This window comes from Marmota monax, unplaced genomic scaffold (genome assembly GCF_021218885.2).
Source record: "Marmota monax isolate L192 unplaced genomic scaffold, Marmota_monax_Labrador192_F-V1.1 WCK01_AAM20220418_F8-fsc00075, whole genome shotgun sequence".
NCBI lineage: Eukaryota > Metazoa > Chordata > Mammalia > Rodentia > Sciuridae > Marmota > Marmota monax.
In genome coordinates this window covers 9,459,477-9,483,239 of record NW_026694772.1, presented here as the reverse complement: position 1 = coordinate 9,483,239, position 23,763 = coordinate 9,459,477, and the positions used below count along the sequence as shown (strand labels likewise).

At 39.7% G+C, this 23,763-nt stretch overlaps 1 protein-coding gene across 3 annotated transcripts in view; it reads right to left on the bottom strand.

Moving 5' to 3' along the window:
* Acot9 (acyl-CoA thioesterase 9) overlaps positions 1-23,763 on the bottom strand; it is an 86,472-nt gene that overhangs the window by 60,581 nt on the left and 2,128 nt on the right. The gene's annotated exons all lie outside the window — the stretch shown is intronic.

The window sequence follows — 23,763 nt, the reverse complement described above, 5'->3', positions numbered from 1 at the left end:
TTCTGTGTTTGTGTGGTTTCTTAGTTGCCAGCCGGGCCAGCTGGCAACACCTGGTCTTATTGAAATTCAGTCAAATCTGTCTTTTTTTGTATGTTGTGGGGCTGGGAATCAAACCCAGGACTTTGTGCATGCTAGGCAAGCACTCTACCACTAAGCTACACCTCGAGCTCCAGATGTCTTTAGTTCTCCATTTTCTTTCAAATTATTATCCTCTCCCACAAGGAGTCAACTTCCTTTCTCATCCCTCTTTTCTTAGCTTCTTTTCAGAATCATCTGCAAACCAGTTTATGGATGGTTTTTATTTGACCAAGAGGCTCTTATAATCTGAGCTACAGAAAATAAAGTTAATGAATTTAAGAATTTTTCTAATGAACTCTATCTTCACTTCTTTAAAAATAATCAAGAAAACCAATGTATTATTCAATTCCATTGAATTCATTTATTGAGCACCTATGTGCTAGGTACTATGCTGGGTGCTGAGCCTACACATATCAAACAGGTACAGTTCATGGAACAGGTCCCTGGGCATGTTAGCCAAAGAGAGAGGGGATGTTGGACCAACTCCAGGGCATCACTTTGAGCACTTCTCAGGCAGTAGGTGTGTGGATGAGGGTAAGACAAGGATGGAGGTGGTGATAACACAGATGAGGAAAGTGAGCTAAGCTTTAGGCCATGTGGATAGCAGGTAGCAGGTGTTGGTTCCCAGCTGTGTGGGAAGTTGTGCCCAGTGAGTTAGAACTGCCAATGTTTCAAGAAAAGCCAGAAATCTAGTTTTTATGTGAAAAACTTTACTTCTTAAGTGTCTTCTCAATTTAGAACACATTGATAAGTTCCTTATTTATACTTAGTGCATTTCTGTCTCTCTTATGTTTGACAATTAGAAAAGATTAAGAAGACCAGTAGACAGGTGAACATAAAAAAAAATAAATAAACAAACAGGGAGAGTTCCTAACTTCTAGGAATTCATCATCTGGAGAGAAAAAAAAACAGAAATGGAACTGAATGCATTGTAATAACTGTTCCAGTGACATGTGCAATACAATCTCGGAAGCAGCAGCAAACAATTCTTTCTACCAGTAAGTATGGGAGGAGTCTTGGTGAGGAGGCAGGATAGTGGCCTGGAAAGACATAGAGAGAAGGTGACGATATTTGCTAAATTTCTTCCCTTAGGGAAAATGAAACCAAATTATCTAAATTGAATTTTCCAGTTTCATAACTAAACCCTTTATAAATAAACCAGGAAAGTTTTCAAAAAAATTATTTGTCTCTATATCTCACATTATCATACCCCTAGATACCAGCCTAATTAAAATCTGTCACTTTCATTAAAGGTACACATGGTTCAGTTGTCTATCTCCTATGCAATGTCACTATCACTGCCAACACAGATGGATCTTGTGTTGGAGGCAACTAGAGCTTTGTGTTCTCAGTGGAAGTGAGCTCCATAAGCAAGAGAAGTCTGCTTCACTCAGAGAACTTAGTTCCACACTCTAGAACTTAGCATGCCTTACTCAGGATAGTTCTGAGATGAATCCCAATTCACAAAGGGAGATTTATTGCTTTCTGACATGAACTTTGTCTCCGGGTAACATAGTTCTCAAACTATCTCTTCCATATACCATGTTTGTACAAGCCAAAACACACATATCAAGTGCCTATTTTGGGTGAGAAATTCTGCTAGACACTGGAGTTCTAAGAGTAAAAGCAGATGGGGCATGCAGCTCAGTAGTAAAGTATTTGCCTAATATGCACAAGGCCCTGGGTTCCATCCCCAACACATACATACATACATAAAAGAAAGAGTGAAAACAGCCAGGTATAGTGGTACATACCTGTAACCCCAGTGATTTGGGAGGCTGAGGCAGGAGGATTGCAAGTTTGAGGCCACTATGGGCAACTTAGCAAGACCCTATCTCAAAATAAAGAATAAAAAGGGCTAGGAATATAGCTCAGCGGTACAGCCCCCCTTATTTCAATCCCCAACACCACAAAAAGTAAATAAATAAATACAAAACAACACTCCCTGCCACAGAAGGGCTCATATCTGGCTTCCTGAATCATTTCACAGATGAGGAAACCAAGGCTCTGAACATCCTGTTTTTTTCTCTCTAATCTGGTCATGCTGTGCTCCCTTTATTGATTACCTTCCTCACTTCATGGATTTTCAGGGCCCAACTAAAACTCTACCTCTAAGAGGATTTCCTGATTCCTATAATCATTATTAGCTTATAATTAGCTTATATTTTCTCTAAATTTCTATTTCACAAAGTCTGTACCTGAAAATTCATTTAATTATTCTTTACTTTGTGTTATTTCTTCAGTAATTTTTAAAAATTCTTTATAGTTGTAAATGGACAGCATGCCTTTATTTTATTTATTTTTTTTATGTAGTGCTAAGAATCGAACCCAGTGCCTCACACATGCTAGGCAAGAATTCTGCCACTGAGCTACAGCCCCAGCCCTCTTCAATAATTGTGTCTATTTTAGTACTCCACTGATATTATAAGCTTCTTGAAGATAGGAATTATTTTCTAAACTTTACTTCTGGGCACATAGTTAGTTCTCAATATTTATTTATTTTGTTGGGTGATAGAAACAAGATTTTGAGCAGACTAATAATGGAGAGAAGAATGGTAAGCAATGGTTCCATCTTCAAGGGCTAGTTTGGTTTAAATATAGCATTCAAATTCCAGCTGACCTGGGCTTAAAGAACATTCCATAAGAGAATGATATGGAAACAAAAGGATCCACGTTATAAATCATATCCATGGTCCATCCAATTGAAAATTGGCTCCATCACAGTGACACAAGGATGATTTATTATATGGGAAAACATCATCTGTTATGTCAACCTCAAAAGCCACCTTCCAGAGAATTCTAAATTTAATGTATTGATCTATTATCTGGGCATTAATCTAAACTCTTCAAGATGTTTTAAAATTAAAAGTAACTTCACAGGCTGGGATTATGCCTAGCATGTTTGAGGCACTGGGTTTGATTCTCTGCACATATAAATAAATAAATTAAAGTTCTACAAACAACTAAAAACAAATTTTTAAAGTAACTTATTTTTCTTACTGCTATAAAGCGTTGTTTTCATCCAGGCACAGGAGTACACACTCCTAATTCCAGCTACTCTGGAGACTGAGGCAAGAGGGAGGATCACAAGTTTCTGGCCCACCTGGGCAACTTAGAGAGACCCTGCCTCAAAATAAAAAATAAAAAGGGTTAGGGTTGCAGCTCAGGGTAGTTAAGTGGTAAAACACCTCTGGTTTCAATCCGCAGTACCAAAACAAACAAACAAATAAACAAACCCGGAGGATGTTTTCTGCTGCCTCCTACTGTTCAGTTGTTAACAGAAGAGGGCATTTAGTAGAGAAAGAGACAGTAACTCTGTAGCATTATAATGCATGAGACAGCATGAGTACTGGTAGTGGGAAAGACCTGAGTTTTTGAAGCTTACCCTCTCTGAAGGAAGACTATAAAAAGCCTCTTTATTTCCTTCTCTCTTCAACTTACTTGCAGGATTAAAGCCCAAGGAAATCCTCACCCTTTTCCTACTTCCTAGACTCTCATCAAGAAAGAACTGGATGACTGATGCCTTGTTGAAGGCCAAGGATAGAAGAAGCCCAAGATCTGGGTTTACCCCTATGCACTGGAAAAAGACAAGTCCCCTAGCCTTTTCTCCTTTCTGATGGTAAGTTTGCAATGGACCATTTGATCTATATTGCATCTATATTTTTCCATACAGCAGAATTTTCCCCTAGTACTTCTACAAAACTTTCATTCATATTAGAAAAGGTTTTTTTGAAAGGAAGAAAAATTAATAAGCCCCCATCATGAGCAGCTTATCTCCAACTTACCTATGTGGGGGCAAAGTATTCTCAAATTTTGAAAACCTCCCTTCTAGCTTTTAGTCAGCCAGAATTTGGCATGGTGTAGGAAGGCATCCAACAGTGATCTCTTTCATTGAAGACGATTTTGTTGTTGTTGTTGTTGTTGTTGTTGTCGGGTTCTGGGGTTTTGTTTGTTGGTTGGTTGGTTGGTGCTAGGGATTGAACCCATGACCTCCCACATACTAGGCAAGCACTTTATTACTGAGTTATACCTCCAGCCCAAAGAAAGGTTTCACTAAAGAGGTTAGAAGAACTCAGGAGGGAGAAGAGAATCCTGCTGGTAGAACCAAAGAGTTTACCCAGTCTCTAAAGGTCTACCATGATTCCTGGCACAGTATCTAATACACCATAATTACACAATATGAATTGACCAAATAACTAAATAGCAACAGTGATAACTACCATATGTTCAGTGCTTAGCTCATTGCTTAATGTGTTGCAAATACATAATAAAGATATGTTGAACAAATGAGGAAATAGTAGTAGAGAAAGTATTGTTTACTGAGCACTTATTGATGAATTAATTTATTTAATCCTTACAAAAACCATAGGAGATCAGTATTCCTATTATTTCCATTTTGTAGATAAGGAAATCATGATTTAGAGACATTGAGTAACTTTTCCAAGTCAATATGGCCAGCAAGTGATGGCTAGCAAGCATTTCCCAAATAGCTATTATCAGACTGCAGTTAGTTGTGTCCTTCCCCACCATCAGGTACAGTTTTGTACCCCAGACTTGCTGTGAAGAAAAGTATGATAAGGGTAGATCTGGGGAAGTTGGCTCATGACCCTAGCCATGTATAATAACAATAACTTCCAGGCTAGCCTCAGCACTTAGAAAGACCTTGTCACAAAATAAAAAATGGCAGAGATATGAAAAATTGTGGTATATATGTGTATTAAGAATTGTAATGCAAAAAAAGAAGTGCATGTATAAAGGCATAAATTGGCATGAACATACTTTATATACAGAGATATGAAAAACTGTGCTCATATGTATAATAAAAATTATAATGCACAGAACTGTGAAAAAATAATAATAATAACAATAACTGCTGGAACAAGAGGATTCTGTAAAGTAGGGGTACCAAACTGAGAAATGAGACATCATCTAGAAAACTAAATGATCATGGGACCTCAAACTTAAATCCTTAAGTTCCCCTCTCATGTATATATTTAGCTCTTTGCAAGCCTTCAGTCAATATATCTCCCTTTTGACTTGTCTCTATATATGAACAAATGCATTCTACATTTATTTTACTTTGGTAAATTATAAAGTAATGAATAACCTATGGTGCTCATTTAATTGATGGGTTATCATCAAATAGCTCCCCAACATATTACAAACAAAATATCTTGAAAATTGTCATTTTAAAACCCTATGTCTGAGGCTGGGGTTGTAGCTCAGTGGTAGAGCCCTTGCCTAGCCCATAGGAGACCCTGGGTTAGATTTCACAGCACTGAAAACAAACAAAAAACTGTGTCTGCATTTTAATTTTCCTAATATAGGTCTCTTTTCTATCTCAAATTAGTAAATAAGGAACTATTCTGTTTTTGCAAGAAAGTTCATACGGTGTTCTCTGAAATAGCAAAAAAAAAAAAAGTCAATCTAATCATCCATCAATAGGAATCTTTTTAACCCTGAATTCTCTGAAAAATTATTTTATTTTTATGTATTGTTATTATTATTGTTGTTGCTATTTTGCAGTGCTGAGGATGAACCCAGGGCCTCCTAACACATTCTAAGCAAGTGCTTTACTACTAAGCAACATGCTCAGCCCTGGGAATGATTTTTTTTTTATTGTTGGTTGTTCAAAACATTACATAGTTCTTGATATATCATCTTTCACACTTTGCTTCAAGTGGGTTATGAACTCCCATTTTTAGCTCATATACAGATTGCAGAATCACATCAATTACACATCCATTGATTTACATATTGCCATACTAGTGACTGTCGTGTTCTGCTACCTTTCCTATCCTCTACTATCCCCCCTCCCCTCCCCTCCCCACCCCTCTTCTCTCTCTACCCCCTCTACTGACCTTCATTTCTCCCCCTTGTATTATTTTTCCCTTTCCCCTCATTTCCTCTTGTATGTTCTTTTGTATAACCCTGAAGGTCTCCTTCCATTTCCATGCAATTTCCCTTTTCTCTCCCTTTCCCTCCCACCTCTCATCTCTGTTCAATGTTAATCTTCTTCTCATGCTATTCGTCCCTACTCTGTTCTTAGTTACTCTCCTTATATCAAAGAAGACATTTGGCATTTGTTTTTTAGGGATTGGCTAGCTTCACTTAGCATAATCTGCTCTAATGCCATCCATTTCCCTGCAAATTCTATGATTTTGTCATTTTTTAATGCAGAGTAATACTCCATTGTGTATAAATGCCACATTTTTTTTATCCATTTGTCTATTGAAGGGCATCTAGGTTGGTTCCACAGTCTTGCTATTGTGAATTGAGCTGCTATGAACATCGATGTAGCAGTGAACCTGTAGCATGCTCTTTTTAGGTCTTTAGGGAATAGACCAAGAAGGGGAATAGCTGGGTCAAATGGTGGCTCCATTCCCAGCTTTCCAAGAAATCTCCATACTGCTTTCCAAATTGGCTGCACCAACTTGCAGTCCCACCAGCAATGTACAAGTGTACCCTTTTCCCCACATCCTCGCCAGCACTTGTTGTTGTTTGACTTCATAATGGCTGCCAATCTTACTGGAGTGAGATGGTATCTTAGGGTGGTTTTGATTTGCATTTCTCTGACTGCTAGAGATGGTGAGCATTTTTTCATGTACTTGTTGATTGATTGTATGTCCTCCTCTGAGAAGTGTCTGTTCAGGTCCTTGGCCCATTTGTTGATTGGGTTGTTTGTTATCTTATTGTCTAATTTTTGGAGTTCTTTGTATACTCTGGATATTAGAGCTCTGTCTGAAGTGTGAGGAGTAAAGATTTGTTCCCAGGATGTAGGCTCTCTATTTACCTCTCTTATTGTTTCTTTAGCTGAGAAAAAACTTTTTAGTTTGAGTAAGTCCCATTTGTTGATTCTAGTTATTAACTTTTGTGCTATGGGTGTCCTATTGAGGAATTTGGAGCCCGACCCCACAGTATGTAGATTGTAGCCAACTTTTTCTTCTATCAGACGGTGTGTCTCTGATTTGATATCAAGCTCCTTGATCCATTTTGAATTCACTTTTGTGCATGGCGAGAGAAAGGGATTCAGTTTCATTTTGTTGCATATGGATTTCCAGTTTTCCCAGCACCATTTGTTGAAGATGCTATCCTTCCTCCATTGCATGCTTTTAGCCCCTTTATCAAATATAAGATAGTTGTAATTTTGTGGATTGGTTTCTGTGTCCTCTATTCTGTACCATTGGTCCACCCGCCTGTTTTGGTACCAGTACCATGCTGTTTTTGTTACTATTGCTCTGTAGTATAGTTTGAAGTCTGGTATCACTATACCGCCTGATTCACACTTCCTGCTTAGCATTGTTTTTGCTATTCTGGGTCTTTTATTTTTCCATATGAATTTCATGATTGCTTTCTCTATTTCTACAAGAAATGCCGTTGGGATTTTGATTGGCATTGCATTAAACCTATAGAGAACTTTTGGTAATATCGCCATTTTGATGATGTTAATTCTGCCTATCCAGGAACAGGGTATATTTTTCCATCTTCTAAGATCTTCTTCTATTTCTCTCTTTAGGGTTCTGTAGTTTTCATTGTATAAGTCTTTCACCTCTTTTGTTAGGTTGATTCCCAAGTATTTTATTTTTTTTTTTGAAGATATTGTGAATGGAGTGGTTGTCCTCATTTCCATTTCAGAGGATTTGTCGCTGATATACAGGAATGCCTTTGATTTATGCATGTTGATTTTATATCCTGCCACTTTGCTGAATTCATTTATTAGCTCTAATAGTTTCTTTGTAGAGCCTTTTGGGTCTGCTAGGTATAGAATCATATCATCTGCAAATAGTGATAATTTAAGTTCTTCTTTTCCTATTTTTATGCCTTTAATTTCTTTCGTCTGTCTAATTGCTCTGGCCAGTGTTTCGAGAACTATGTTGAACAGAAGTGGTGAGAGAGGGCATCCCTGTCTTGTTCCAGATTTTAGAGGGAATGCCTTCAATTTTTCTCCATTCAGAATGATGCTAGCCTGAGGCTTAGCATAGATTGCTTTTACAATATTGAGGTATGTTCCTGTTATCCCTAGTTTTTCTAGAGTTTTGAACATAAAGGGATGCTGTACTTTGTCGAGTGCTTTTTCTGCATCTATCGAGATGATCATATGGTTCTTATTTTTAAGTCTATTGATGTGGTGAATAACATTTATTGATTTCCGTATATTGAACCAGCCTTGCATCCCAGGGATGAATCCTACTTGATCATGGTGCACAATTTTTTGGATATGTTTTTGTATCCGATTCGCCAGAATTTTATTGAGGATTTTTGCATCTAGGTTCATTAGAGATATTGGTCTGTAGTTTTCTTTCTTTGAAGTGTCTTTGTCTGGTTTAGGTATCAGGGTGATGTTGGCCTCGTAGAATGAATTTGGAAGTTCTCCCTCTTTTTCTATTTCCTGAAGTAGCTTGAAAATTATTGGTATTAGTTCCTCTTTAAAGGTTTTGTAAAATTCTGCTGTATACCCATCCGGTCCTGGGCTTTTCTTAGTTGGTAGTCTTTTGATGGTTTCTTCTATTTCCTCAATTGATATTGGTCTGTTTAGGTTGTCTATATCCTCCTGACTCAATCTGGGCAGATCATATGACTTAATAAATTTATTGATGCCTTCACTATCTTCTAATTTATTGGAGTATAAGGATTCAAAATAATTTTTGATTATCTTCTGTATTTCTGAAGTGTCTATTGTGATATTGCCTTTTTCATCCCGTATGCTAGTAATCTGAGTTCTCTCTCTTCTTCTCTTCGCTAGCATGGCTAAGGGTCTGTCAATTTTGTTTATTTTTTCAAAGAACCAACTTTTAGTTTTGTCAATTTTTTCAATTGTTTCTTTTGTTTCGATTTCATTAATTTCAGCTCTGATTTTAATTATTTCTTGCCTTCTACTTCTTTTGCTGTTGTTTTGCTCTTCTTTTTCTAGGATTTTGAGATGAAGTATGAGATCATTTATTTGTTGTTTTTTTCTTTTTTAAGGAATGAACTCCAAGCAATGAATTTTCCTCTTAGAACTGCTTTCAATGTGTCCCATAGATTCCGATATGTTGTGTCTGTGTTTTAATTAATCTCTAAGAATTTTTTAATTTCCTCCTTGATGTCTTCTATAACCCATTGATCATTCAGTAACCTATTGTTCATTCTCCAAGTGATGTATGCTTTTTCCTTCCTTCTTTTATCATTGATTTTCAGTTTCATTCCATTATGATCAGATAGGATGCATGGTATTATCTCTACTCCTTTATATTGTCTAAGAGTTGCCCTGTGACATAATATATGATCTATTTTTGAGAAGGATCCATGTGCTGCTGAGAAAAAAGTGTAACTGCTTGATGTTGGGTGGTATATTCTATATATGTCAATTAAGTCTAGGTTATTAATTGTGTTATTGAGTTCTATGGTTTCCTTATTCAACTTTTGTTTGGAAGATCTGTCCAGTGGCGAGAGAGGTGTGTTGAAGTCTCCCATGATTATTGTATGGTGGTCTATTAGACTCTTGAACTTGAGAAGAGTTTGTTTGATGAACATAGCTGCACCATTGTTTGGGGCATATATATTTATGATTGTTATGTCTTGTTGGTGTATGGTTCCCTTAAGCAGTATGTAGTGTCCCTCTTTATCCCTTTTGATTAACTTTGGCTTGAAATCTATTTTATTTGATATGAGTATGGACATTCCTGCTTGTTTCCGAAGTCCATATGAGTGATATGATTTTTCCCAACCTTTCACCTTCAGCCTATGTATGTCTTTTCCTATCAAATGCGTCTCCTGTAGGCAGCATATTGTTGGGTCTTGTTTTGAGATCCATTCTACTAGCCTGTGTCTCTTAATTGGTGCGTTTAAGCCATTAACATTTAGGGTTATTATTGAGATATGGGTTGTTGTTCCAGCCATATTTGTTTATTTATGTTACTAAACATGGTTTGTTTTCCTCTTTGATTATCCCCCCCCCCTTACTGTCCTACCTCCCACTGTTGGTTTTCATTGTTATTTTCCATTTCCTCTTCCTGTAATGTTTTGCCGAGGATGTTTTGAAGAGATGGTTTTCTAGCTGCATATTCTTTTAACTTTTGTTTGTCGTGGAAGGTTTTAATTTCATCTTCCATCCTGAAGCTTAATTTCGCTGGATACACAATTCTTGGTTGGAACCCATTTTCTTTCAGTGTTTGAAATATGTTATTCCAGGATCTTCTAGCTTTCAGAGTCTGTGTTGAAAGATCAGCTGTTATCCTGATTGGCTTGCCCCTAAATGTAATCTGCTTCCTTTCTCTTGTAGCTTTTAAAATTCTCTCCTTATTCTGTATGTTGGGCATCTTCATTATAATGTGTCTAGGTGTGGATCTCTTATAATTTTGCACATTCGGCGTCCTGTAGGCTTCTAGAATTTGGGATTCTGTCTCATTCTTCAAGTCTGGGAAGTTTTCTTGTATTATTTCATTGAATAAATTGCTCATTCCTTTGGTATGGAGTTCTATACCTTCCTGTATCCCAATGACTCTTAAGTTTGGTCTCTTAATGTTATCCCATATTTCTTGGATGTTCTGCTCATGGTTTCTTAACAGTCTTGCTGAGCTGTCTATGTTCTTTTCAAGTTGAAATACTTTGTCTTCATTGTCTGATGTTCTATCTTCTAAGTGTTCTACTCTGCTGGTAGTACTCTCAATTGAGTTTTTAAGTTGGTTTATTGCTTCCTGCATTTCTAGGATTTCTGTTTGTTTGTTTTTTATAACCTCTATCTCCCTGTATAGTTGATCCTTTGCTTCCTGGATTTGTTTGTGTAATTCCTTGTCGAAGTGATCTTTCATTGTCTGATTTTGCTGTCTAATTTCTTCCTTGATACTCCAGATCATCTGAAGCATATATATCCTGAATTCTTTATCTGACATTCCATCTGCTGCAGCTGTTACCTCTTCTAAAGTTGAGCTGACCTGCATTGCTTGTAGTCCTTTCTTTCCTTGTCTTTTCATACTGCTTGCGTTTCTTTCTTCTTGGTGAAACTGTTGTGTTTTTGAAATTTTCCCCCCCTATATATTTATATTGCTCTTGTATAGTTGAAAAGTCTCCCTTGCAGGTGCGGGCAGGGGCTCTGCTCTGCCCCTCCTCCAATTGGTGTGAGGTGTCTACCACGCCCGCGGACCCCTGGGCCTGATCCGCTGTTCTGTCGCAGGTCTGCCTACCTTGCAGGTGGGGACGAAGGCTCTGCCCTTCCCCTCCTACCACGCCCGGGGACCGCTAGGCCTGATCTGCAGGTTGGTCGCAGGTCTGCCCACCTTGCGGGCATGGGTGTCAGTTCCGCTCCGCCCCCACTCCAATTGGGGTCACTTGACCACCACACAGGCGGGCCGCTGGGCCTGATCTGGGCGCGGGCGAAGGCTCTGCTCTGCCCCTACTCCAGTTGGGGTGAAGTGTGTACCACGCTGGCAGGCCGCTGGGCCTGATCCGCCGGTCTGTCGCAGGTCTGCTTACCTTGCCGGCGTGGGCGGCGGCTCTGCCCTGCCCCTCCTACCACGCCTGCAGACCGCTGGGCCTGATCTGCAGGTTGGTCGCAGGTCTGCCTACCTTGCGGGCGCGGGCGGCGGCCCCGCTCCTCCCCTCTGGCTCGACGACAAAGCGAGAGAGACTCGGGTATCTGTGACTCACCCTCCCTACCAGGGGACCAACTGTTTCCGTCACCGCTGGCACCGATGAAGTTCTCTCCTCGGCCGCTCTCCGATGACATCAGATCTCTGCCATGCTGGCATCCCCTGTTCTATGGCTGAATCCCATTTTCTTCTCTTCCAATAGGCGGAGCTGTGCCCTCTGAGCCAAGCTTCTGTCCTCTATGTGCTGACAGAAATCCCTGTACGGTGGCTCCTGGGAGTCTCTCAATCCTGTTAGTCCAGAGCCCTTTCACTTATCCGGCCCCTCCCCCTGTTCCTCCTCCCAGCCAGCCAGCCAGGTCCTGTTCACCAGAGGCAGTTCCCCAAGGATCTGATTACACTTGCAGCCCCACCGCGTGTCCTATATCCCGAACGATGAACACCCTCTCTGTCATTCATCTAAGCCCCAGTGCTGTGGTGGGGTGATCTGGGAACCAACAGTTTAATTTTTCCGGACCCCCTTGGTGGGCACGCCCCCAGAAACTGGCGGCTAAGATCTTGGGTGTCGCTGCTGGTGTTAAGGGGAGGTGGGAATCTGGAATCCCCTCTGCTTCCCTACAGACACGCCCCCGGTGGTTTCCTGGCTGCTTGTATCTGGAGGGGGTGGGAGTCACACACCTGCTAATGTGGATTCCGCTGGGAAGGAATTCTGTCGGCGGAACTCTGGTGATGTCACCACTCTGCTATGGCGGGCCCCAGGCTCCTTGCTGGAGTGTCCGAAGGGAGGGGTGGGACTGGTCTGTCTCTGGTTGGTTTCAGCTCCCCGGTTCTCTATTTCATGAAGGCTTGGCGAGAGACCTCTTCCTAGAGTCCCTGCACCGCTCCTGCTGCGCTGCGCCTCGGAGGCTATCCGCCCTGACGCGGGGGCCGTGTGCAGGCAGCCGACAGTCGCCGAGTCGCGCGGGCAGCGGCTGGCGGGTCTGGACCTCTGCGCTGCGTGGCGGAGATTCACTCGTCTAGCGCAGACTGTCACCTCCAAAAATCCTACCGATTCCGGGCCGATCTCTCTTTAGTGGAATTTTGCTAGGAGTTTCTCAGCAGGTCAAATCTAAGCGTATCCATGCGTCTCTGTGACCCTGTTGTTGAGGAGGTACTGAAAGCGCTGCCTCCCCTCTCGCCGCCATGTTGGATCACTGATTTTTTTTTAATATTTATTTTTTAGTTGTAGTTGGACACAATATCTTTATTTTATTTATTTATTTTTATGTGATGCTGAGGATTGAACCCAGCAGCTTGCATGTGCTAGGTAAGCGTTCTACCGCTGAACCACAACCCGAGCCCACCCCCCCCCCCCGCAATGATTTTTTAATCAAATTAGTTCATAATGCAATGCACAAATCAGTTTCAAAGTCAGTACTCCTTTCTTGGATAGATTTCAAATATTATCATTTAATATCTCCATCTTGTAGCCTTTTCACAACTATGAAAAAGTACAAACACTCCAAATAGGGGAAAGACTCATTCACACAATTGGTTTGTTAATTTCAGAAAGTTGTGTGACTTTTTGTCTCCCACAATGGCTTCGCTGAATTGTGAAATGCCTTATTTAGTTTACTATGGTTCAGCAATGGCTTTCAGAAATGCCAGTCAGAAACCTGATTTGTCTCTTCACTCAAGGAGAATCTGTATCCCTAGGAGGGTTCATATCAGCCAAAAGACTGATATGTGATATCAGAATATCAATTTATTTTCCTTTTTTGTATGTGGACATGCATGCACAACACAAGTGCACATGCATGTGGTAATGGGGATTGAACCCAGGAGTACTTTACCACTGGACCAAATACCAACCCTATTTATTTCTTATTTTGAAACAAGGGGGGACTATGAACAGCACAATTATTTTTATTTAATATTTATTTTTTAGTTATCGGCGGACACAACATCTTTTGTTTTTTTTGTATGTGGTGCTGAGGATCGAACCCGGGCCGCACACATGCCAGGTGAGCGCGCTACCGCTTGAGCCACATCCCCAGCCCTGAGGAGCACAATTATAACCCAGAAATTTACTATTGAGCATGGAATTCATTACATTTAGCTGAGATATATTCACAAGAATTTAAGGACCACAATGGCAAAGATGTTTGTCTGATTTTTCAACTGCTGTAATTGCAGAGACTATAACACCTGACACAATAATAATCTGTTAAATGAATGAATAAATAAAAGATAATGACGTTCATCTCCATAATATACATATACTCATTTTAAGGTTGAACTACTGAGGGTTGGGAATATAACTCAGAGTTAGAATACTTATTTAGCATGCATGAAGCCATGGGTTCAATTCCCAGCACAAAAAGAGGAGGAGGAGGAGGAGGAAGAGGAAAAAAATAAACTACTAGAGTTCTTGCATCAGAGAATTTCTCCAAGACAGTGCTGGATTGAGTGGTGCCAATTTTGGTCACTGGGGTTCTTTTATTCTATGTTTTCCAGGTCGGACCTAGGAGACATCTTTAGTTGCCTGCCCTAGAACCACTTCCTTCTAATTCCTTCCTAACAGAAACCCAATTGTGTTCTGGGTAGTAATGTGCCCAACTTAAAAGTATCATAATCACTCTTGACCAAACATAGCATCTCCCTTCACCATTATCGGATAGTCATTTTCCAAATCTTCTTTGCAGCCATGCATAGTCATACTACCTACAACTATCTAATGAGATGAGAGAAGACTTCCAAGGCATTCCAGGAAATTGCTTCCCAAATAAAGACAGAGCACTGAATTGGGGATGTAGTTCAGTGCTCAAGCACTTGCCTAGCAAGCATGAGGCCCTGAATTTGATCTGCAACACTGTGGAGGGTGGTGTGGGGACACAGCCTCATTAGGAGAAAGATTTTTGCTCTTGATCATACCTTCCTGTAATGTGCTGGTGTGAGGACCTGATGCTTGGAGTTATCCCAGCTCTCCTATGATCATGAGATGAGTTGAGGATGGCTAGCAGAGTTGAAGGGTTTAAAAAGCCCAAATCCTTAAGAACACAATTAATCACTAAACAAGCCCTGGAACTGGCTACCTCCGGGCTTCTCACTGTAAGTAGGGTATTCTGTTAGCTATAATCAAAAGCATTCCTGCTAAGTGAAATAAACCAATCCCAAAAAACAAAGGCCAACTGTTCTCTCTGATACACAGATGCTGACTCACAATGGGTGGGGGAAGACAGTAGAATGAATCAGACAACATAACTTTCATATATGAATACACGACCAGTGTAACTCCACTTCATGTACAACCACAAAAGTGGAAAGTTAAATTCAATGTATGTATACATCAAAATACATTCTACTATACATAAATAAAAAGAACAAATTTAAAACTTTTTTTTTAATTTTTAAAAAAGACAAAAGCTGGTCTGAGGTTGTGGCTCAGTGATAGAGCGCTTGCCTAGCATATATGAGGCACTGGGTTTGATTTTCAGCACCACATAAAAATAAATAAATAAAATAAAGTCATTGTGGCCATCTACAACTAAAGAAAAATATTTAAAAAAAAAGCAAACAAAAGCCTTTCTAACTTGACAAGTTCATTGTAAGAGAGTATACCTTCTCTCCCCTCCCCAATGTGTGTGTGTGTGTGTGTGTGTGTATCTCTCTCTGTCTCTGTCTCTGTCTCTCTCTCTCTCTCTCCTGAGGATTGAACCCAGGGACACTTTACAACTGAACGATAACCTCAGTGCTTTTTATTTTTTATTCTGAGACAGGTCTTGCCAAATTGCTTATGGCCTCACTAAGTTGCTGAGGCTGGCCTCCAAGTTGCCATCTTCCTGCCTCAGCCTCCCAAATCACTGGGATTAGAGACATGAGCAACCATACCCAGTTTATACCTTCTCTTTTTAGGTACGTTAATACTGTTTAAAGTCAAATATTAACTGGCTTGGAATACATTTTGAATATCCTTGTTTGATACATTATCTGTTGATTTTAAGTTTCATTTTCAGAGAGTGTCCTAATTATACTCATTTCCAGTTTCTCTTCCCAAATCATGCAACTGCCCCAACTGTGATAGCACAGTACTTCAGGTCCTTTCCCAGTGCTCCTCCTTTGCTTGATCTGTTACCTCTTTCAGATCTTTCCACATTTCATCTGTTATCATGATAAAAAGAACTGATTACATTTGCTGGATTAGTTAGAAGTGGCTGATTTTATCATCAACAAAAGCTAGAGAATTTCATTTGTGGGAGTCTGATTATCATGTTTTAGTTTATCTCATTTCAATTAACTGGTAATTACATGATATTTTAGGTTTTTCCTTTGGTGATTTTTAACCTGATAGGTTGTAAGATAGCAGTAATAAGAGTAGTGTTTTTTGTCCCACCTGTTGTTTTGTTTGTTTTGTGGTTTAACCCAGTGGCATTCAACCACTGAGCTATACCCCCAGCCTTTTTTTAAAAATTTTACCATGTAACAGGGTCTTGCTAAGCTGCTGAGGCTGGCCTGAAACTTACAATGCTCCTGCATCAGTCTCCGAAATCACTGAGATTACAGGCATGCACCATCATGCCCAGCTTTGGTGTGGTGTTCTTTGTGTTTTCTTATGCTGCTTTGGGTTCACTGAGCTTCTTGGTCATTATTGGTTTACAGTTTTCACTGAATGTGGAACATTTTGAGAATTGTATTTCATTAATATATATTACTGAAGGTAAATGAAGCATGCTTAACCAATAGCACAGCTCTTAAATTACTTTTTGTTTTTAACCATGACTTAAGAGACTAGATAATGAAAGAAAATTTGAGAAATTGTGCTATCTACTGTGCTGCACCATAATAACTGCACAATTTCTCCCTATCTGGTACAACAAAAAAAAATCTGTAAAAAGGATAAAAGTTATGTTAACTAATAGGTTCAACACCATAGTCTTTTTGACATTTCCTCCTACTTCATCTTTCCTTAAACCTTTTTCTTTAAAAAAAATCTGCAACTGTAGCCAGGTATGGTAGCACATGCCCGTAATCCCAGTAGCTCCAGAGGCTGAAGCAGGAGGACTGCAAGTCCAACGCAGCCTTGGCAAATTAGTGAGGCACTAAGCAACTCAGTGAAACTTGTCTCAAAAATTTTAAAAAGGGCTGGGGACATGGATCTGTGGTTAAGCACCCCTGGGTTCAATCCCTGGAACCAAAAAAATCTGCAACTGTGGTTTGTGGTGGATATTAATCAGATTATGGATGAAGCCCACTTTTCAAGTGAGACATGGCTGTAAACAATTTGCCCTAGGTCATGTGTTCTGAGACTTTTTTTTCTTTTTTTGCAGCACTGGGGATTAAACTCAGGGCTTACAGGATATAAAGCAAGCACTCTACCTCTAGGCTACAACCCCAGCCCAAGTAAATATGGTCTGGATTGGATCTTGTTCACATAATGCCTGATAAATAAATAAATAAATAAACAACTAAAAGTAAATAACAGAAAGATCAATAGAGTGAGTAGAGGGAAGGGAACAGGGGCAAGGGAGGAGGAGAGGGAAAGGGGAAGTACTGGGAACTGAATTTGAGCAGATTATATTCCATGCTTTTATAATTATATAAAAATGAATCCTAATCCTAATGTTATGTATTTAAAAAAAAAGACGAATAAACCACATGTCGTGGCACATGCCTATAATCCCAGTTACTTGGGAGACTGAGGCAGGAGGATAGCAAGTTCAAGGCCAGCTGGAGCAACTTAGCAAGACCCTATCTCAAAATAAAAAAATAAAAAGAGCTAGGGGTGTAGCTCAGTGGTATAGCACCCCCAAGTTCAATTGGGGGTGCTATTGCTGGAAAAAAAAATCCTTGCTTTTTCTGCCACATAAATATACTCATCTCACCTTCTAAAAGTACTTACTGAGTCCACTACTCTTTTGCCTCATGACAGAAAATTGGCATGCTCTTGTCACTTGCTTTGATTGAAAAATCCATACTCCCAGTGAGATGATGAGTGTGTATTCTATCTATGAGGAAAGAACATAAATGAAGAACTGTGGACCGTTTTCAAAGTATGGAGGTGGCTCTCATCTCAAAAAGAATAATAGTATTGTGGTAACCAGATTCACCAACTAGATGTTCAGAGAATAATTTCCCTTAAGCAGAAAGCCCTAGGGGCTCTATTCTCCTTCTGTGAAAGAGTGTGGACACACGCAGCTTCCTGCAGCCTCACTAGGTGGCAGGCATCTCCTAGTAAGCTGATTGTCTGCTTATCTTGATCTGCAGGCATTTCTGATCAATGTTGCCTACTTATCAGTTTAATTCTTGGGTTGCAGTTGGGGACATAAGACAGGAAGAAGCTGGAAAGACTGGAACTGTCAAAAGTATTCCCTATTGTAATTAAAACAAGGCATGTGTGGGGCGAGGGGCATAGCTCAATGGTACACACAAGACCTTAGGTTCAATCCTCAGCATCATGAATAATAATAACAGTAAATAAGGCATGTACTCATAAAATTTAATTTGTGAAAAGTAGACCAAATGTTTTGATTATTTACAATTTTTTGCATGAGCTCCAGTCTTAGGATGGTATTTAATACAATGTCTATTTTTACATTTATCATTTTTTGCCAGAATATCTATGCAGGCTGTAATTGCACAGTGATATAGTAAAAGATGTCTTGACTAAGTTAGGAGACCTCAGTCATATTTGCGATTCTGCCCCTGTCAGCTGAGTAATCTTGGACTAGTACTTTATCCACTCTAGGTTTCAGTTTTAAGTAGTCAATAACGATTGTGGATTAGAGAATCACCAACTTTCTATGCTAGGATGATAGAAATCTCAACAGTAGAGGTTGAGCGCATTGGAAGGAAAAAATCCTTTATGCTTCCAGATTATATTCATCCAGATCAGCTTTATTTAAATGGCTGATTTTACTCCTAATTTTTCCTGACTATAGTATTAAATGTACAATTAATTTTTTGGAATAGAGCAACACATATTTTAGTTTAATACAATCTAGATGAGAAAATTGGATATATATTTAAAAGTAAGTAATAATATATGGAAATTAAAACTAAATGAAATTTCATCTGTAAAGTGCCAAGAAAAGCATACCACTGTGTTAGCTTTTCATCACTGTAATCAAAATACCTGACAAGAACAACTTAGAGAAGCAAAGATTTGTTTTGGCTCATGGTTCCAGGGGATTCAGTCTATGATTAACTGGCTCCAAGGCAGAAACATCAGGGTGGAAGGGTATGGTGGGGGTAAGTTCTCAACTCATGGCAGCCAGGAAAGACAGAAAGAGAGAGGAAAGGACCAGGGACAGATAGTCTCTAAGGCCATGCTCCCAATTACCTACTTCCTCCAACCATGTCCCATCTGCCTATAGTTTTCACCACCTCCAAGTAAATCCATTCAAATTATTAATTCATCAATGGATTAATCCACTGATGAGGTCAGAACCCTCATGATCCAATCTTTTCGCCTTTGAACACTGCTGCATTGCCCAGCACATGAGCTTTGGGGGGATATTCCAAATACAAACTATAATATGATTCATGATAAGAAATGCTAGTTGCTAGAGTCTGGGGGTTGTGGCTCAGTGGTAGAGTATTATCTAGCAGGCATGAGATCCTGAATTTGATCCCTAGCACCCACAGCAAAAACTAAAAAATAAAAGAAATGCTAGTTGTACATCTTTCTTCCTCTGTTATAGCACTCATCTATAATTAATCTTTGAGAGATCTTAAAATGTATTACAAATCTCTCAATCTTAGGGTCCTGTGTCCCTTTTTGATCTTCCTGCACCCTTCTATCATCTTTCCAAGCAGAGTGACTCACCTGCACATTCTCCACCTCCAGGAGGAATTCTCAGGCAGTAGCCTCCAGGGTAGTCAGCCAACTCTGCCAAACATCACTCACATCAGAGCCAGAACAAGGGGCTGGGTGGAGTTTACTCTCTAGCATTTCCTTCTTTGAAGTATCCTCTATTTTCCTGTATTCTCTGTTAGTACTTAATTGCCAGTTTGCAAATGGTACAAAGATTGGTAAGCTGGATTTTGAACTTTAAAATCTATTGCATGTACCCAGAGGCCATAGGGAAAAGTGGGGGTGTCTTATATTCAGAGATTCACAGGCAATTATTTTCTATGATCTTCTTACTGAGTAGCCTCCATAACCAGATTCAAAGAACTGGTCCTTTTAGGAGGCCTAAGGATGGTTGACTGCATTCTTAAGCACTTATGAGGAGTTAGAGCCTTGATTCCTGAACTGATTGATGAGCAGTAGTCTTCCCTTAGGACACTACACAGAAAGAGAGGGGGGAAGGACAGCTTAGAGGAGGTAGGTCACATTGAATGGGTTACAAACTGTATCTCAGTTCTGACTGCACCTGTTCTTTTGCTCCAGGAGGCTGAATACCTTCTAGCCATAACTAGAAACTTATGGGCTTGTAATATTAAACGTACATCCCCAGACAACTGGTATAATGTTGTATGAGTCTATTTTTTTTAGTTGTAGATGGACACAATACCTTTATTTTGTTTATTTATTTTTGTATGTGGTACTGAGGATCAAACCCAGTGCCTCACACATGTTATGCAAGTGCTCTACCACTGAGCCACAACCCCAGCCCCTGTATGAGTCCATTTTTTAATCACTATAATGAAATACCTAAGAAAGGCTACTTTATTTATAAAAAATATTTATTTAGCTCACAGTTGTAGAGACTGAAAGTCCAAACACCAGGTTCTAGCAAGGATCCCCCTTGGCTACATTACACTGTGGCAGGAATGCATATGTATCTATGAGTTTGTGCAGTTTCTCTCCCTCTTCTTATGCAGTTCACCAGGATTCAATCATGGAGGCTCCACTCTAATGACCTAATATAATCTGATAATTTTCTAAAGGCCCCACTTGTAAACACCACCATCAGATTAAGTTTCCATCTTCTTAATGGCATTAACATAAGATTTTGGCAATTCAACTCCTGCATGAGTTTGGGGGGGGGCAAATCATATTCAAGCCATAGCATATACCATATTTATTTCAGTATTCTTCAGCCAATTTCTGATAGACTTTAATAAGTATTTGTTAAATGCTGAATTATAAGTTGGCTTTTATTACCCTTTAAAAGTATGGCAGACAGACTCCATGGTGGCCTCCATGGTAGCCTCCATGGTGCTGCCTCCTGGTGCTCATGTCTTTGTGTGGTCCTCTCCCATTCAGTGTGGGTGAGATGTGTGACTTGCTTCTAATAGAATATGGTGTTAGGTGATAGGATGTCATTCTCAGAATTATGGTACATTATGTAAGACTCTATTTGGCAGATAAAAGCAATAAAAGTAGACAAACTGGACTACATCAAACTTAAAGACTTCTGCATATCAAAAGAAACAATCAACAGAGTGAAAAGGCAACTTATGGAATAAAAGAAAATATTTGCATACCATATAGCTGTAGGCAAAAAGAAAATAAAAACAAAATGACAAGTGCTGGTGAGAATGGGGAGAAATTGAAATCTTTGTGTACTCTTCATGGGAATATAAAATGGTGCAGCCATTATAGAAAACAGTATGGAGAATCTGCAAAAAAATAAAATAAAATAAAATAAAAATTGAACTACCATGTGATCCCGCAATGACATTTCTAGGTAAACATCAAAGAGAACTGACTCAGTGGTAGAGTGCTTGCCTAGCATGCATGAGACCCTGGGTTGAATCTCTTGTACCACAAAAACAAAACAACAACAATTGAGTAGGGCAGGGTAGTACACCAGCAACTCAACCCAAGAGGCTAAAGCAGAAGGATTTTAAGTTTGAGGACAGCCTCAGAAACTTAGCAAGATCCTTCTCAAAATAAAAAATAAAAAGGGCTGCTGGTATGGCCCACTGTTTAAGTGCCTTGGGTTCAATCTCCAGTAACACCACTACCACCACCACCACCACCCCCCGTAAAAAAAATTGAAAACAGGATCTTGAGAATAATTGCATTCCCATGTTCACAGCAACATCACATAGTCAAATGTCCGTTGATGGTCCAGTGGATAAAGAAAATGTGGCACATATACACAATAGAATATTATTAAACCTTAAAAAGGAAGGAAAATTTGTCCCATGCTACAACATGCACAAACCTTAAAGAAGGACATGAAATAAATCAATTTCCAAAAGAAATTCTGCATGATTCCGTTTACAGGAGGAAAGTAGTTCAAACTCCTAGAAACAGAAAGTAGAATGTAGCTACCAGAAGTTGGAAGAAGGGAAAATGGGGAGCCATTGTTCCTAGATACAGAGGTTCAGTTGTAATAGAAAGTAGAATGTAGCTACCAAAAGCTGGAGGGAGGAAAAATGGGTGCCATTGTTCCTGGATATAGTTTCAGTTCTGCAAGATAAGAATGTTCCGGAGAGCTGTTACACAACAATGTATATATAGTTGTTATGGTTTAGATATGAGGTGTTCTCCAAAAGTTCATGTGTGAGACAATGCAAGAAAGTTTAGAGGTGAAATGTTTAGATTAGGAGAGTTATAGCCTAAATCAGTGGATTAATCCACTGGTATGGATTAACTGGAGGGTAACAGTAGGCAGATAGGGTATGGCTGGAGGAGGTAAGTCACTGGGGGCATGCCTTTGGGGTTTATATTTGTTCCTATGAATGGAATTATTTCTCTGCTTCCTGTTGCTATGGTCTGAGCTGCTTTCCTCCTTCTTGCCCTTCCACCATGAAGTTCTACCTCACGTTGGGCCCAGAGTTATGGAGTTGGTTGACCATTGACTGAACATCTGAAACCTTGGAGCCAAAATAAACTCTGTTCCTCCTCTACATTGTTCTTGTCAGGTCTTTTGGTCACAGCAATAAAAAATATGATTAAAACAATAGTTAACACTACTATACTATATACTTTAAAATGGTTAAAATGAGCTGGACACAGTGGCTCATTCCTGTAATCACAGTCTGGCTGGGCACAATCAGGAGCCACTTGTCAAAAGAAACTAACTTTATTTTTAGAACCACACACGCCAAACAAAACAGCCTCTCAGGAAAAACCCTCAGAGCCCCAACTGCCACCACCGGCTTCCTACAAGCCTCTCTCTCCCACACAAGCCTCTCTCCACCTCCCACAATCCTCCTGCTCTTGAGGCGGACTGGCTGGGTCATGTGGGCGGAGCCACATGAAGAGTTGGGGATGTAGCTCAGAAGTAGAATATTCCAAGGTTCAATCCCCGCTACTGGGGAAAATAGGTTAAGAAGATAACTTTGTTATGTATTTTCTACCACAATAAAAAATTAGATTATATCTTGCTAGCTTATAAATGGCATTTCTGGGTAAGGCTATGTGGCAAGGAAATACAGGCAGCCTCTATAAACTACAAGTGGTCTCAACAAAGAAGCCAAGGTCCTCAGTCAAGAAATGAATTCTGTCACCTGGTGTGTTGGCTCATGTTTGTAACCCCAGTGAGTAGGGAGGCTGAGGCAGAAGGATAGCAGATTTGAGGCTAGCCTGGGTAACTTAGCAAGACCCTGTCTCAAAATAAAAAAATATAAAGTGCAGGGCATGTATCTCAGTGATAGAGTTCTTGCCTAGCATGTACCAAACTCTGGATTAAATCCCCAGTACTGGAAAAAAAGTGAATTCTGTCAATATCAACAACTTGAGTGAATTTGGAAGTAAGAGTTCTCCTCATAATAACATAGAAGAGCTGACACATTGAGTAGAAGAGCCACTCAGTCATGACTGGACTCCTGACCCACAAAGACTAAGATAAGGGTGTGTTATTTTAAGCCACTGAATTCATGATAATATGTAATGTGGCAGTAAATAATCAATATAAAAGAGATTGTATAAACCAATCTGTTTTCAAATAACTGACTTCTAATGGCATAGTCTTAGTGAGAAGAACCTTTTGGGCCTTGACCTTTGTGGAACCTTGAAATAAAAAGTGTTCATAATAGAGAGCAATGGCTCTCTGAGCATTGGCCAATAAAACCAGTCTTAAGTCATCAATATTTATCATTCTATCACTTCCTAGCTTTGACAATTTTGTAACCCCTGTGGGTCTCAGTTTTTCCCAACTGTAAAGACAGAACTACCATTACCCACAAGAAGACAGTTGTAAGGATCAAATGAGACAATTAATGCAAAACACATAGGCCACAC